Raw genomic sequence first — 16,203 nt, forward strand, 5'->3', positions numbered from 1 at the left:
GGTCATTTCTCCATGGTGGTCCAAGGGCTTGCAGAACATCATGGGCAGATCTAAGGTCACATGCTTGCTGGTCTGGAAAGATCCATGATGCTATGATCTTTCAGAACGCCGCTCTGTATACCTTAGTGGTGAAAGGACTTCTTGCCACCAGAAACACTATGGACCTTCATAGTGTGGACACTGCTCATTATCCTGGGGGACACGGCTTGTCCTCTTGGTTCCCTGGCTAATGAAGCCATTCATAGGACACTTGTTCAACTACTGTCTCAGTAGTTGCAGAATGACCGTGGAACATGCATTTGGCTGTTTGTAAGGAATGTGGTGCTGTTTGTGGAATAGGTTGGAAGCAGCAGGAAAAAAGTGCCAAAGGTCATAGTAGCATGTTGTGCTTTGCACAATGTTTGTGAGAAAAAGGGGGGAGTCTTAGCGATGAGTGGGAGACTGAAGTGCAGACACTTGCTCAGCGGTTTGAACAGCCAGCAAAGTGTCCAGTAGAAAATGGAAACAGACAGGACAATTTTGTCAAGGATGCCTATTGTTCCTGCTTTGAGTCTCAAGCCTGAAACTGTGCGGCTGTACAGCCAGCTGTTAACCCGCAGGGAGGGCTGGGTGGATTGTGAGCAGTTTCGTGGTGTTTATGGGCACTGGCGGTACAATGTTGTGGCAGTCCTTATTTTACCTCATTTCTTTGCCTAGTACTCTTGTAAAATGGTATGAGTTATATAAAACATAATGAATTTGTATTATGTGCCTTGATCCCTTATGAACTTTTCTTTTTATAATAAAAACACTGAGAAATTCAAACTATTACGTAATAAGCAAAACAGAAACCTATAAATGAAACCATAATGAAATAGTTTTTTCAATTATGAAACAATGCATTAAAAAACAATCCATTGTCTAACAACTACAAAGAAACCTCTAATTAAAACAATAGTCAAAACATTAAAGTGCAACAGTACACTGCATGGCTTGAAGTCACAGGCAAGCTTTACATTTTGCCTCTGCCTCTTCTTATTCATGGGTCTTATGGTGTTGAATGGTGAGGCTTGAAGTTACCAGGGCAGTAGAGGTCTCTAAAGAGCTGGGCTGGCAGATACAACTGTTCTCAGTGCCCTGAGCTTGGGTCTATGAGGGGAATGGCCCAGCGATTTCCCTACCTCCCCCCCAGAAGGGATGTACACCCCCCCTGAATTTCCCCAACACCCCCTCTAGTTTTGTGAGCTAGTTACATACCAATTTAGTGACTGTTTGGAAATCTGAATTTAAACTGAAACATTAATACACACTTTAAAAGCTTATACAGTGTATCTGAAAAAGTATACTAGAGTTGAAAAGTATGAACATAGACGTAGCTTTCCTATACAGCTGTTCCTCTTTTTCTTTGGTGTCAGTGCATTCATTTCCGAGATGTTGGCAACAATAATTTCAAATGATGATTTGTAAGCAAAGTCTAATGAGCTTCCTACAGCTGGTGATGGGCTGGGCTGTGGGAAAGCTTCAGGGCCAGATTATATTTACATTCACCTGATCTACCTAGGATATCCAGCACAACAGAGCTGTGTTTGTTCCAAGTGATAGCTTTGGCTGTGGTTGTGTTACAAACCACTGACTGTGGGGGCGGGGTGGGGGATGAAATGTTGTTCTTATTGTATAAGTAAAGGGCAGTAGCACTGTACTTAGTCATGATGATTGAAGGCATCAGAGGAGAGACAGTGGAGACCTGTCCCTCTTCCACTGGTTAACAGACAGAGGAGAGCTGATTAGGCTCCATAGATAAGTCTTTTGTTCTGTTAAGTGACCCACTGCAGCTGTATCACTGCATCAGGTCTAAGTGCTTAGTCCTGTGGGGGACGTGTTCCTGTGGGTACAATGTTTTGTAAGAGATCAGAAACCAACTGCCTCAGCAGGGAGCGAGGTTCCCACAGCAGACTCATTGAAATCACTGAGAGGGTGGAAACTCAGGACCACATTCGCCAGAAGTCACAGTGGCAGAGATGGCGCAGAAGGTGACTGCACAGGCCATTGGCAACAGAGCGTGGAGTGAACGTGGCACAACAACAGATGTGGCCACAGAACAGTGGCACTGGAGGAACAAGTAAAGTGCCTTCATGTCCTCCACCTGGAGGTGTACTCAGTGAAAGCACCCTCTGAACTTTGAGTCTCCACTGACCAAAGACAACATCGGTGAGCGCGGGTGCGCTGGAGGGAAAGTGAGGGCACGTTAAATTAAACATCTTGTTGTTGGACTATATTTTTAGTCACTTTGCTCCAGAATGCTAGATTATGACTGGGATGGAAACTTTATGATAAATATGTTTCCTTAGTAGGCGCAGATTTTTAAAATGATTATTGCCAAGACTTGTTATCTCACATTGTTGCTATCTTGAGAGGTCATTATGTTGGCGTTTCTGTTACTAACTTGTTTATTATTATTAATTAATTTTTAATAAGAAGGTCAATTACAGGGGTCAGACCAATGCCATATAGCCAGTATCCTTTTCTGACATGGTCAAGACAGGTGCTGGATGAGGGGAATGAACAGAACAAGTAATCATCAGCTGGACTTCCCCTGTTGCCCCTTCCCAGCTTCTAGGCAAACAGCTAGGACACTCAGAGCAGATGTTGCATCCCTCGTCATCCTGAGCTAATAGCCACTTGATGGACCTATTCTCCAGATTTATCTAGTCTTTTTTTAATCTTGTTATACTTTTGGTCTTACACATCATCCGCCTGGCAAAGATTCCCGGGATTGGACCCTTTATATTGTGTGAAGATAGTACCTCTTTTTGTTTTCTTAAAACTGCATTAGCTACTTAATTTAATGGTGTACTGCGTAGTTTTGTTGTTTATGTGAAGATAAATAAACTATCCTTATTCCATTCTTCTCGCACCAGTCAAGATTTTTAATAGACCTTTATCATATCCCCCTAGTCACCTCTTTTCTAAGATGAAATTCCCAGTCCTTTTACTCTCTCCTGTTTCATACCCCTGATCATTTTAGTTGCCTCTCTGTACCTTTCCAATTCCAATCTCTCATCTTTTGGTCGAGGGGGCGGAGCTGACCAGATCTACACCATTATTCAAGGTGTACACCATACCCATGGGTTTATACTGAGAGCAATATGATATTTTCTGTCTTGAACTTATACTATCCCTTTTTAATTGATTTTCCAACATTCGTTTGCTTTTCTTGACTGCCGCTGCACATTGAGTGGATGTTTTTCAGAATACTATCACAGTGACTCCAATCTCTTTCTGAGTGTACAGCTAATTCAGATGCCATCTTTCTGCTATGTTAGTTGAGATTGTTTTCCAATCGTGCGATTACTTTGCATTTAGTGCGAGAGCGACGAAGTTCGTTTGCCATTTTGTTGCCAGTCAGCCCAGTTTTTGTGAGATCCCGTTTGTAATTCTTCACAGTTTGCCTGACTTAACTATCTGAATAGTTTTGTATCTCTGCAAATTTATGCCACTCCACTGTATTACCCATTTTTCCAAGATGAATATGTGAAACAGTACTGGTCCAGTTACTGACCCCTCAAGGATACCACTATTTATCTCTCTCCATTCTGAAACTGATACATTTATTCCTACCCTTGTGTTTCGATCTTTTACCAGTTACTATCCATGAGAAGACTTCTCTCTTATCCCATGATGCTTACTTTTCAAAGTCATTTAAATTAATTTTTTTAATTTATTTTTTCTTAGAATTATACCTTTATGCGTTTTGGTGTAACTTGCATTATTCTTATGTTAAATTTGCATCATCCTAACAAAACATTTACTTTATTGATATCTCTTTTATATATCTCATTGGTCCTGACACCCCCCCTGTAAATTCGAACATCTCCCCTAATTTCAGTTCCTGGGGAAACCACTGGAATGGGCTCTGGGAGCTCTCCTTTGGGGTATAGCAGGGAGGAGTTACCAACGCTCCCACTATCCTGTGTTGTCCAGGGGCTGCAGAACATGACTGGGTCCTGGTTTACAACAGTGCAGTGCATGCTGCCCTAACAGCAGTATATGTTGTAGCACAGCATTTTGGCTTTGTGTTGTATTCAGGAGCTGCCTCTGCATCTCCCTGTCGTCTTTGGTGCAGTCTTTGGCCATGGCAATACTGTCTCTGGCAACTGCCATGCTTTGAATCTCACAATGTCATTGGCCACTCCTGGAATCTCTGAAGAGTTCCCTGTCTGTTTCCCTTTCCATTCTCAACAACTACCTCCACCACTTTTTGGGGGGGGGACCCAGGAAGGGGCAGTTGTTTTGGACTTTGCAGTGATGTCCATGAAGTTATCATGAGTTTTGTTTTCTCCCCCTTGGGTTAGCCAGCAGCTCAGCCATTGATAAAGGCCCTGTCCTTGAGGGTCTGGCCAGTTCTGTGGCTGAGGGAGTATTTAGAAGAGCGGAAAAAATTCACAAGTGATTATTGTTCATATTCTAGGGAAGCTGTGATAGCATTTTTAGCGTACATTTCTGACTTTACCTCCTTGAGAGTCTTCCCATCCTTGGGGGAGCCAGTGAGAGGTGTGTGCTCTGGGATTTGTTTTTGGTGTTGTGCATTGGAGGTGGGGACATAGGCTGGGTTGGGAATTATGTTCCGAGTCTGGGGGTGGTCGGGAAGTATGTTCCCAGTCTGGCTTTGCAGTTTTGGTGTAGCTTGGAGGTGCCTGAATGCTGTCAGAAGGGAAACTTCCAGGAGTGAGCTGGATAGTAATCCCCTCTACATCCCCTTTAGGCTGCCTTGATTCTGTATGACATTACACTGAGGCAGGACAGCAAGAGGCAGAGAATGGCCTTCTTCAAAAAGGCAAAGGATAGACCAGTGAGGTACACTGAAGCTATTCACCAAGATGGTCCCTCCCAGAAAGTGCTGCAGGCATGGAAAAGGGTTGTGAGCTTTACTCTGCAGCTATTCTTCAAAATATCCAGCTAAAACCTGAGAAATTTCTTATCTTTGATTTTGCTTTATCTGCCCTGCAGCCATGGTGAAAGTTCAGAGAAAAGTAGAGTTTTGCAATGATTGAAGCATTCACTGTTCCCAGTTTTTCTCTGTGAGAGCCTGTGAAAAGCCATTAAGATCTTTGCTGTCCCTACAGTAAAGCTTTTGTACTGTAGCATGTTATGGAGCTTTTGTATCTCAGCTGGGAGCTGGTCTTTGTAATTTTACTGGCATGCAATGTCCATGTCTACCTCATGCAAACAGAACGCTAACCAAACTTCTTTTCCTGTAATCACTGTCTCCATAAGCTTATGCATTTTGCACAAAATAATATTTTCATGATTCGAGTCAGCTGCAGGCGAGGGCTAAGATAGAGGCTGCAGCTGTGCCCTGCTGCTGGCTGGAGTTGGGGAACAGGGTTGTTGGCGGAACAGATCAGGGAAGGGGAAAGGAAAGGAAAATAGAGAAACCAAGGCATGCCTAGGAATCATATTATAGAAAACTCCCACTTTGTCACAGCTATTCCCAGTTTTTGTACTGGTATAACTATTTCTGAGAGGATATGATTTATTTTGGGGTTTTAGTTTTTTTTTTTTTTAACTGACATAGTTATACTAGTATAGCTTCTAGTATGGGCACAGTTATACTGGTAAAAGGCACCTTTATACCAGTATCACACATTCCCCTTCCCCTACAGGAATAGCTATGCTGGTATAAGCAGTTATACAGAGTAACTGTATCCACCCTAGGGCTTCTACCAATATTGTTAAAACAATAGAACATCTGTGAATAGACAGGGCCTTGCGTATTACCTTGGAATCTGTGGCAGAACAATTTACCCTGAGCTGACAGCTTATTTTGGCACTGTCTCCTGCTGCTGACAGTTACTATGGAAAAATGAGAGAGTGATTTAGAGGGTTTATGAACATCAGATTCAAGGCAAATTGGAAAAGGTGACATATTAGCTCCTAATCCTTGTGCTCACTTCCTTTGATATCTGTTTCTTTTTACCATCACCCCTATAGCTCCTCAGTCTCCATACCTCTTTCCCAGCTGGGGCTGTGTTATTGTCAGATGTCAGCTTTTAAACAAAAAAATCAAGGTCTATCAGCAGTGTATGGGAATGCTACAGAGATGAGCTGTTCAGGGAGACGGGGGAAACCCTGCCAGTCAGCAGCCAGTCCACTAGCCAGCTAAATGTTACTCGTCAGGCTTGGAAGCGGGGGTGTCCTGTCTGGGCTAGCTAGCTCCAGCTGGAGTGATGGTGGCCATGATGTGAGTTGTAAAGCAGAAGGAAAATTGTGGGGAAATCCTCAAGACTGCATCAAGGCAGGAGATAACCAAGGCATGGAGATGCCTCTTAGCTGTGGGGGCAGAAACGAAGGGTTGGAATGACTGTATGTTGTGGAGGAAGAAATGTCAGGATTTGGTGACATCCCAGATGTGTGAAACATGACACCAAAGGCTAGCTCTACAAAGGGGACTTAGGTTCAGTGCAGCAGGGCCTAATGTTTAGATGCCCTGCTGCCTAGCATAACTCACAGCCTGAGTCAGGTGCCCAGGCTCCCTATACCCTGCATTGGGGTGGGGAGAGGTGTATGAGAATGGGATCCACAAAAGCCAGCACACTGAGTGAAGGGCTACCTAAGCTAGCCAATAGGACATGCTGAGGAGAGGGGTCGGGCCTAAGCCCTGCTTTTGAAAGGGATTTAGGCGCCTATATCTGGTTGGGATTCAGAGACATGAACCCCCTCCTTGACTTAGGCACCTTTCCCACAAAAGCTGGTGGTAGTGATGAATTTTCCCCATAGTAAGGTGAATGTGGAGCAAGGTCTTGACCCTGACTTGCCCTCATTGTACATGAGCCCTAACTACTGGGCTATAGAGTCGGCCTCAGTCTCTCTCTCTCTTTTCCTTTCACTGGCAGAAATTTAGGGATGGAAAAGGGTAGGTGACAGCTGAGCAGGTTTTGAGGATCTAAATTTTGAATGTAGGCACCTAAATCCCTTTGTGGCTCTAGCCTCAAGGTTGCAATCTGGATGAAGAGAACGATGGTGGTGAAGGGTGGGAGAAGAGAGGTGAGAAGGTCAGTCTTCACCATATTGAAGCTGAACTGGAGGCTGAACATCCAGCATTATAGGTAGCAGGATAGTTGGAGGAGGGCAGCTGGACTGTAGGGGAAGGTCAGGGTGCAAAGAGAGATTTCCGAGTCATTGACATAGATGGCAGCTGCAATAGAGTAAGCAGATTAGGGCACCCAGTAACAGGATATATAGCGGGAAAAGAGGATCAGACCCAATAACAGTTTGGAGAGGTAGCAATACAGGGAGGGAGGCGCAAGAACAGAAGGGTTCCTGGAAGTAGCAGTTGGGGGAAAACAAAGAAAGTGTATCAAAATCTTTACAACGTTCTCCATGAATGCTATCCATAAGCTTTCCCTCAGCTGCTATTCTGCGATCTCTTTCCCCAGCCCCTGAATCCTGCTCCTGAGGGTTCACTGACCTCAGCTTCTCTTCTGCTGTAGCTGCTTTTGCCACTGGCTCAGTGCATGCCTGCTTTGCTAAGTCAACTCAGCTCAGTGCTGTGCTTGACAGGAGGCTGTTTCTTCAGGGCTGAGAAACAGTGTGTAGTCTCATGGAGAATTACATCCAGGACGCTCTTCAAGTAATGGTTTGTCAAGTTATGGAAGGATGTATTCACTATAATTATACCCCTGCCTCTGATATAAACAATTATGAAATAAAACATGAACTGATCCATCTGGTTTATTCTTATTCCATTCAAGTACCTGGATGGCCAAGTCACGGAAGATGGCAAGTTTGAACATGAAATACAGTTCAGACGGGGAGAGCTGGAAGAGTGTGGGATAACTTCTCACGAGTTGTGTATGCCACTGAGACTGAAGGCCCACTGTACAGAGCAGTAGTTCTGAAGCATGGGCAGTGAAGAGACTGCAGGTTGAGTGCCTACAGGGGTTTGCCATTAAAAGTCTTCACGCAATAAGAGTTCTGACAGGACAAGATTTTGAAATGAAAGCCTTAGGAGAGACTCTGGCCTGCATTTCCCTCTCTCAGAAAGCCAGACTGGGGGGACTATCCAGTGTGAAAGGTGCCTGCTGGTGGAATCTCTCAGGAAGCAAGTGGGAGCATTAAAGGAGGAGCTGACTAGGCTGAGTAGCATCCATGCCCACGAGGATTTTCCTCAAGTGTATTCACATGGAGACATCCAAGGCTGAGGAAGCTATCCAGCTACAGAGGATTACTCTCACACCAGTGAGGGAGGAGGATATGGCTCTGTCACAGGGAGGGCACTGGCAGCTGGTTACTTCTGGCAGCAGTGCTCCACCTCTACTCCCAGCCCACCCACCATGGTGATGGAAAACTGATATGCTGCCCTGGCAATGAATGATGAAGAATTCCCCCTCTTCCCCCTCCAAAGGTGGAGGAGGAGAAACCATGTACCCCCAAGGCTGGGAGGACCGCAGCCACCACTCCCAGGAGGAAACGTAAGTAGTGGTGGTTGGTGACTCTCTTTTCTGAAGGGGATGGAGGCACGCATCTGTTGCCCTGACATAACATCCCAGGAGGTATGCTGCCTGCCAGGGGCCCGTAACTGAGACGTTACGGAGGGATTGTCAAGAATCATCTGGCCCTCTGACTACTACCCCATGCTACTCATCCATGTGGGTACTGATAATACTGCGAGGTATGACTCTGAGCAGATCAGAAGTGGCTACAGGGCTCTGGTGGGAGTAAGGGTGAGGGAGTGGGGAGTGCAAGTGGTGGTCTCTTTGATCCTTCCGGTCAAGGGTAGGGGCCCAGGCAGAGACAGATGCATCCTAGAGATGAATGCCTGGCTGCGAATATGGTGTCATCAGGAGGGCTTTGGCTTCCTGGTACAAGCATCCTGTGGTCAAGAAAGGACTACTAAACAGAGATGGGGTCCCCTATCAAGGAAGGGGAAGAGCATATTTGGATACAGACTGGCTAGCCTAGAGAGGAGGGCTTTAAACTAGGTTAAAAGGAGGTAGGTGACCAAAGCCCACAGGTAAGTCAAGAACGTGGAGACCTGGGAGAAGGTTTGGAATTAAGGTGGGAGCATGGGCTGTTATAGCAGGGATAAAGGAGAGACAAAACAGAACAGATGGGGATGGGAGGGGATCAGATCAGTATCTTAGATGTCTGTATTTTAATGCAAGAAGTATGGGGAATAAGCAGGAAGAACTCAAAATGCTAGTAAATAAACACAACTATGACACAGTTGGCATCACAGAGACCTGGTGGAATAATATGCATGACTGGAATATTGGTATAGAAGGGTACAGCTTGCTCAGGAAGGACAGGAAGGGAAAAAAGAGAGGAGATGTTACTTTGTATGTTAAGTGTGTGGTACGTCTACACTATTCCGATTTTACATAAACCGGTTTTATAAAACAGATTGTATAAAGTCGAGTGCACCCGGCCACACTAAGCACATTAATTCGGCAGTGTGCGTCCATGGTCTGAGGCTAGCATGGATTTCCGGAGCGTTGCACTGTGGGTAGCTATTCCATAGCTATCCCATAGTTCCTGCAGTCTCCCCCGCCCCTTAGAATTCTGGGTTGAGAGCCCAGTGGCTGATGGGGCAAAAATCATTGTCGCGGAGTGGTCTGGTAAATGTATTCGTCAGTCATAACATCCCTTCCTCCGGAAAAGCAAGCGGCAGACAATCTATTTAGCGTTCTTTTATCCACTGGATTTCCCTGGCAGACGTCATAGCACGGGCATACCATGGAGCCCGTTCAGCTTTTTCTTTTTATTTTACAGTACGCCATTAATGTGTACTTCTCGGACATGCCAAAGAACAGAGGCGATAGCACCCCAGCGCTAACCCACACAGGCAGCATTCATTTGCGTTTTGGCAGATCAGTCAACGACGAGTTAACATCGATTCTGTCCGTCTGCTGCTGGCACAATCAGGCAATGAGATGACAGTTATATCTGTTCCTCTGACTCGTCTGGCTGACTATCTTTGGGTGCCTCTGCTAGATACAGGCGGGGTGCAAAGCACTGGGAGACTCCCCGAAGTCATCCTCCTTTATGGCTTTGTAAAAATAGACGTCCATCCTGCCTAGATATATGGGGCAAGTGGCCTAGAGAACCATGTAATCGCAGAGCACAGGTGCTCGTTCAGATCCCGCAGAATAGAATGAGTTTTCTACAGCCATTCAGGGGGGTGCCCCCCTGCAACCAACCTCCACCCGTTCGCCTCCCTTCCTACCCCCAACCTTCCTGGTACCCGTGGTCAGGAATCCCCATTTGTCGTCGTGAAGTTAACGAGAAATAGCAAGAGAAGATAAGAAACAGGACTTGTATATGAGATAATTAGGGGGAGGTCAGCTACCCCGGGGCTTTATGACAGTCCAGGCAAGAAGCAGTAAGTGGTGGCGGGGGAGAGGCGCCCAGACATGCCGCTGCTAAGTGATCAATCCAGGCAGGACATTAAAGCAGTGCGGGGAGAAGGGAGCCCAGCATGCCGCTTTATGATAGTCCAGGCAGTTACATCAATCTCTTTACACAGAAAAAGGGAGGGGGCTGATGGAGCTCACCCAGTTCCTGATGAAGATGGTTACCGCCGTTCGTACATCTAACTGGGCCATGCCGGGAGTCATTTCCTAATTTTAACAGCACCCCCGGCCAGCCTCAATGAGGCAGCCAGGAGCACTCACTGGCGCTGATTTGGTGATGCGGATATCAGTCATATGTACCGTCTGCCACCGAGGGAGGGGAGAGGAGCGAATACTGCTCTTTCACTGCTGCAGCGTCGCGTCTACATGCAGCATTCAGAGACATAGGGTGACATGAAAAAAGTCAAGAAACGATTTCTTTCCCTTTCTTTCACGTGGGCGGTGGGGAAGAATTGATGAGCTATTCCCTGAACCCGCCAGACCAATGTGTTTGACCTACAGGCATTGGGGAGCTCAGCCAAGAATGCAAATAAACTTTTTCGGAGACTCTGTGGACTGTGGATTACTGGCTCCCGCCCTCCCTCCCTTCCATGAGCATCATGTTGATTCTCTTGGCTTCATACCTGTCCGAGCACTGTGTAGCTGGAGATTGTTTTTTTCAAACGCTTTTGGCATTCTCGCGTCTTCTGTACGGAGCTTTTTGATAGAACAGATTTGTTCGCCTATACAGCGATCAGATCGCAGTGTCTCCATACAGTCCATTGCTGGAGCTCTTTTGGGATTGGGACGCAATTGCCTCCAGCTGATCAGAGGCGCCCACGCTGGGGCAAACAGGAAATGAAAATCAAAATTTTGCGGAGCTTTCCTGTTTACCTGCCACTGCATCCGGAGTTCAGATTGCCTGTCCAGAGCGGTCACAGTGGTGCACTGTGGGATAACGCCGGAGGCCAATACCGTCGATTTGTGGCCACAGGCCCTAATCTGATATGGTAAATACGATTTTTAGCGCTACTCTCTCGGTTGGGGAGGAGTACAGAAACCGATTTAAAGAGCCCTTTATATCGATGTAAAGGGCCTGGTAGTGTGGATGGGTACAGCGTTAAATCGGTTTAACGCTGCTAAAATCGGTTTAAACACGTAGTGTAGACCAAGCCTTGGACTGAGGTTGAGATGGAAATAGGAGACAGACTTGTTGAAAGTTTCTGGGCAAGGATAAAGGAGGTAAAAAACAAGGGTGATGTTATGGTAGGGGTCTACTACAGACCACCTAACCAGGAAGAAGAGGTGGATGAGGCTGCTTTTTTTTTAAACAGCTAACAAAATCATCTAAAGCACAGGCCTTGGTGGTGATGGGGGACTTCAGCTACCCAGACATCTGTTGGGGAACACAGCAGGGCACAGATTATCCAACACATTCGTGGCATGTATTAGAGACGATTTTTTTGTTTCAGAAGGTGGTGACAGCTACTAGGGGAGAAGCTGATTTTTGACAAATAGGAAGGAACTAGTTGAGAATTTGAAAGTGGAAGGCAGCTCGGGTGAAAGTGATCATGAAATGATAGAGTTCATGATTCTAAGGAATGGTAGGAAGGAGAACAGCAAAATAAAGGCACTGGATTTCAAGAAGGGAGACTTTAGCAAACTCAGGGAGTTGGTAGGTAAGATCCCATGGGGAAAACAAGTCTCAAGGGAAAAACAATAGAAGACAGTTGGCAGTTTTTCAGAGACATTATCAAGGGCACAAGAGCAAACTATCCCACTGCATAGGAAAGATAGGAAGTATGGCAAGTGTGGCAAATTGCTGGCACTACTATGATGGGTCTCGCACTTTCTCTTCTTTGGGGGGGGGGGGCATTTCAGGGTGCCGTTTCTTGCCCCTGAACTGGGATATTAACTGCCCCACTAGTGCCCTAGAGGAGGGGAGTGGTGAGGGAGGGACCCGGGCCCACCCTCTACTACAGATCCCAGCTCGGGGGCCCTAGGGATAGCGTAAACCACTCGAAAACACGGTTACTCACCTTTGTAACTGTTGTTCTTCGAGATGTGTTGCTCATATCCATTCCAGTAGGTGTACATGCCGCGTGTGCACGTTCGTCGGAGAACTTTTACCCTAGCAACTCCAGCGGGCCGGCAGGTCGCCCCCTAGAGTGGCGCCGCCATGGCGGGTGATATATACCCCTGCCGGCCCGCCCGCTCCTCAGTTCCTTCTTGCCGGCTACTCCGACAGTGGGGAAGGAGGGCGGGTGTGGAATCTGATGATGCATCCTAGAATACTCAAGGAGCTGACTGAGGAGATATCTGAGCCATTAGCATTATCTTTGAAAAGTCATGGAAGACAGGGAGAGATTCCAGAAGACTGGAAAAGGGCAAATATATAGTGCCCATCTATAAAAAAAGGGAAATAAGGACAACCCAGGGAATTACAGACCAGTCAGCTTAACTTCTGTACCCGGAAAGATAATGGAGCAAATAATTAAGCAATCAATTTGCAAACATCTAGAAGATAATAAGGTGATAAGTAACAGTCAGCATGGATTTGTCAAGAACAAATTGTGTGGATATGAGCAACACTCGACGGTACTCACCGTAACTGTTGTTCTCATATCCTGGATATGAGCAACACTCGACGGTACTCACCGTAACTGTTGTTCTCATATCCTTCTCTTCATGTGTCCTTATATAATGCCTGCATCTGTAACTTTCATTCTGGGCAGCTAAAGAAGTGAAGTTTTTTACCCACAAAAGCTTATGCCCAAATAAATCTGTAAGTCTTTAAGGTGTCACCAGACTCCTTGTTGTTTTTGTGAATACAGACTAACAGTTCTGGGTCAGGTTCTGTTCAATATCTTCATCAATAATTTAGATAATGGTATATAGAGTACACTTATAAAGTTTGTGACTGATACCAAACTGGGAGGGGTTGCAAGTGCTTTGGAGGATAGGATTAAAATTCAAAATGATCCGGACAACCTTGAGAAATTGTCTGAAGTAAATAGGATGAAATTCAATAAGGACAAATGCAAAGTACTTCATTTAGGAAGGAACAATCAGTTGCATGAGTACAAAATGGGAAATGACTGCCTAGGAAGGAGTACGGCAGAAAGGGATCTAGGGGTCATAGAGGACCACAAGCTAAATATGACTCAACAGTGTAACGCTGTTGCAAAAAAAAGCAAACATTCTTCTGGGATGTATTAGCAGGAGTATTGTAAGCAAGACACAAGAAGTAATTCTTCCGCTCTACTCTGTGCTGATTAGGCCTCAACTGGAGTATTGTGTTCAGTTCTGGGCACCACATTTCAGGAAGGATGTGGACAAATTGGAGGGAGTCCAAAGAAGAGCGACAAAAATGATTAAAGGTCTAGAAAACATGACCTATAAAGGAAGATTGGGAAAAAAAATTGGTTTGCTTAGTGTGGAAAAGGAAGACTGGGGGCGGACATGATAACATGTATCAGTGGTCCTCAACCTTTTTGTGGCCAGTAGCGCATTCATGTTTTCAGAAGAGTGTGGCGGGCGCCAACAATTTTTCAAGGCTTATTTTGTATTTGTACATTAAATAATAAGAAAAACATCATATTTAATATTATACAATATATGAATCCATAAGATAAAAAGGGATAATTTTACATGTAAAAGGTATTAATTGAATTATTTGGCAATTACTCTTTCACCTTACCATGTGAGTTTGCTCTTTTTTATCTACCTGTAAGAAAAATTAAGGAGTTTTTACAAAATAAATATCAAACAGTTTTCATCTTATTTACTTCAACAAATGTTTTACTTTTTTAAACTGCTGGTCCAAATATATTTATTATTCTTACTTTAACACAGAATGAAGCCTGCGGCCCCGCGCCTGCCAGGGACCGAGAACACCGGTGCCCGCAGCCCCCGAGTTCTCTGTCCCCAGCAGGGGCGGGGTCACGGCTTCTCTCCAGCTTTGAAGCCGGAGAGAATCTGTGGCCCAGTGCCTGCCGAGGACAGAGAACACCAGCATCCGCAGCCTGCAGCCCAGGAGAAGCTGGAGAGAAGCCGCAGCCCCGCACGTGCCAGGGACGGAGAACACCAGTGCGTGCAGCCCCGGAGTTCTCTGTCCCCAGCAGGCACGGGGCTGCGGTTTCTCTCCCCTGCTGGGCACTAGGCGGGCCCCACACCTGCCGGTGACAGAGAACACTGGCGCCTGCAGCCCACAGCACCGGAGAAGCCGGAGAGAAGCCATGGCCCTGCGCCTGCCAGGGACAAAGAATACCAGCACCCGCAGCCTGCGGTCCCCGGAGTTCTTGGTCCTTGGCAGGTGCGGGGCTGTGGCTTCTCTCTCCTGCTGGGCAGTAGGCCGGCGCACATAAATGCCCTGGCGGGCGCCATTTTGCCCACAGGCACCACGTTGGGGACCACTGACATGTATGATAACCTTTTTCAAGTATGTAAAAGGTTGTTACAAGGAAGGGGAAGAAAAATTGTTTTTCTTCACCTCTGAGGGTAGGACAAAAAGCAATGGACTTAAACCTCCCTTGCCGCAATTTAGGTTGGACATTAGGAAAAACTTCCTAACTGTCAGGGTGGTTAAGCACTGGAATAAATTGCCTAGGGACGTTGTGGAATCTCCATCATTGGAGATTTTTCAGAGCAGGTTAGACAAACACCTGTCAGGAATGCTCTAGATAATATAGTCCTGCCTTGAGTGCAGGGGACCTGACTAGATGACCTCTCAAGTCCCTTCCAGTTCTATGATTCTACGATGGAAGTCAAAATCTGTGATGTGGCTGACAAATCTCGGAAGCGCAACTTTGCTGGTTTGGATATGTACAAAGGATGAATGAAGAGGACTGAGTGAAGATAGCATGGCAGGAGAGGGTGGTAAGAAAGAGACCATGAGGAAAGCTGAGGAAGCAATGGATGGATTGTATCAAAGAAGTTGATAAGCAAGTGGACTTTAGTGCCAGCTCGGGCAGGAGAAGATGGCAGAAGCACGATGACCTGACCCTAGATAATGGGATAAGGCGGAGGCAAAAAATAGGAATAAGGAGCTGGACAAAAAGGTGAGGTCTAGACAGAAACGTAGTATGGGGAGAATGGGATGAGACAAAAAACCATTCAGCTGCACTTTCAATCCATCCTGGACCATGCCTTCCAAACAAAGCTCTTCTTTCAGGACTGGCAAGAGAGGAGATCATGCACTGATGCAGCACATTGATGGTCAGCTAGACTGGTCCAAATTTACTGGAAAACTGTAGAAAATCAACAATGGAGACCAATGCATGGTTTCTGAACATCTTTGGAAGCCAGTAAAGCTTTGTCTCTGGTATAGATCCTTAGGAAGACATGACTCACAATGTATCATCCGAACACTGGCATTGACACCATTTCAGATACATCTGAATAATGGGCCTGAAGAGGCTTGTGACTCAGAGACAAACATGCTAGAGACCATGTCCTCAATTGGAAAAGAAAAGGACCAAAAATAAATAATTAACATTTTTGGTTTTGTTGCAAAAGCAAGTCTCAGGGAAAGTGTGTCTGATTCAGAGAATGAATTTCTACCTTAATAGAATGGCCTGATTGTGACAGGTGCTGAGCACTTGCATCTCCCAGTGACTTAAAGGGGACTTGTGCTGATAATCTGCATTCTTGGGTTTAGGCCCTAACAAAGCAATTGTGATGGAGGGAGGGGCTTAAAATAAAGAGCAGGGAGGGGAAGGGAGAATTTTTGCTCTAAGGTTTTAGCAACGAACTTGACACGATTACATCCATTTTGTTTGACTGTAGCTTTGACCAGATGTACAGAAATTATGTTCTGATCTCTTGTAACTGT

General features: G+C 45.8%; 1 long non-coding RNA gene across 1 annotated transcript in view; it reads left to right on the forward strand.

The window, feature by feature from the left end:
• LOC142046402 (uncharacterized) overlaps positions 1-12,341 on the forward strand; it is a 43,219-nt gene extending 30,878 nt beyond the window's left edge. The window contains exons 3-4 of the long non-coding RNA XR_012655381.1: positions 7,731-9,330; positions 11,538-12,341. This is a non-coding gene — a long non-coding RNA (uncharacterized LOC142046402). The remainder of the gene's footprint in view (positions 1-7,730; positions 9,331-11,537) is intronic.
• Positions 12,342-16,203: the final 3,862 nt, after the last annotated feature.

The sequence above is a fragment of the Chelonoidis abingdonii genome, chromosome 2 (genome assembly GCF_003597395.2).
Source record: "Chelonoidis abingdonii isolate Lonesome George chromosome 2, CheloAbing_2.0, whole genome shotgun sequence".
Classification (NCBI taxonomy): Eukaryota; Metazoa; Chordata; order Testudines; family Testudinidae; genus Chelonoidis; species Chelonoidis abingdonii.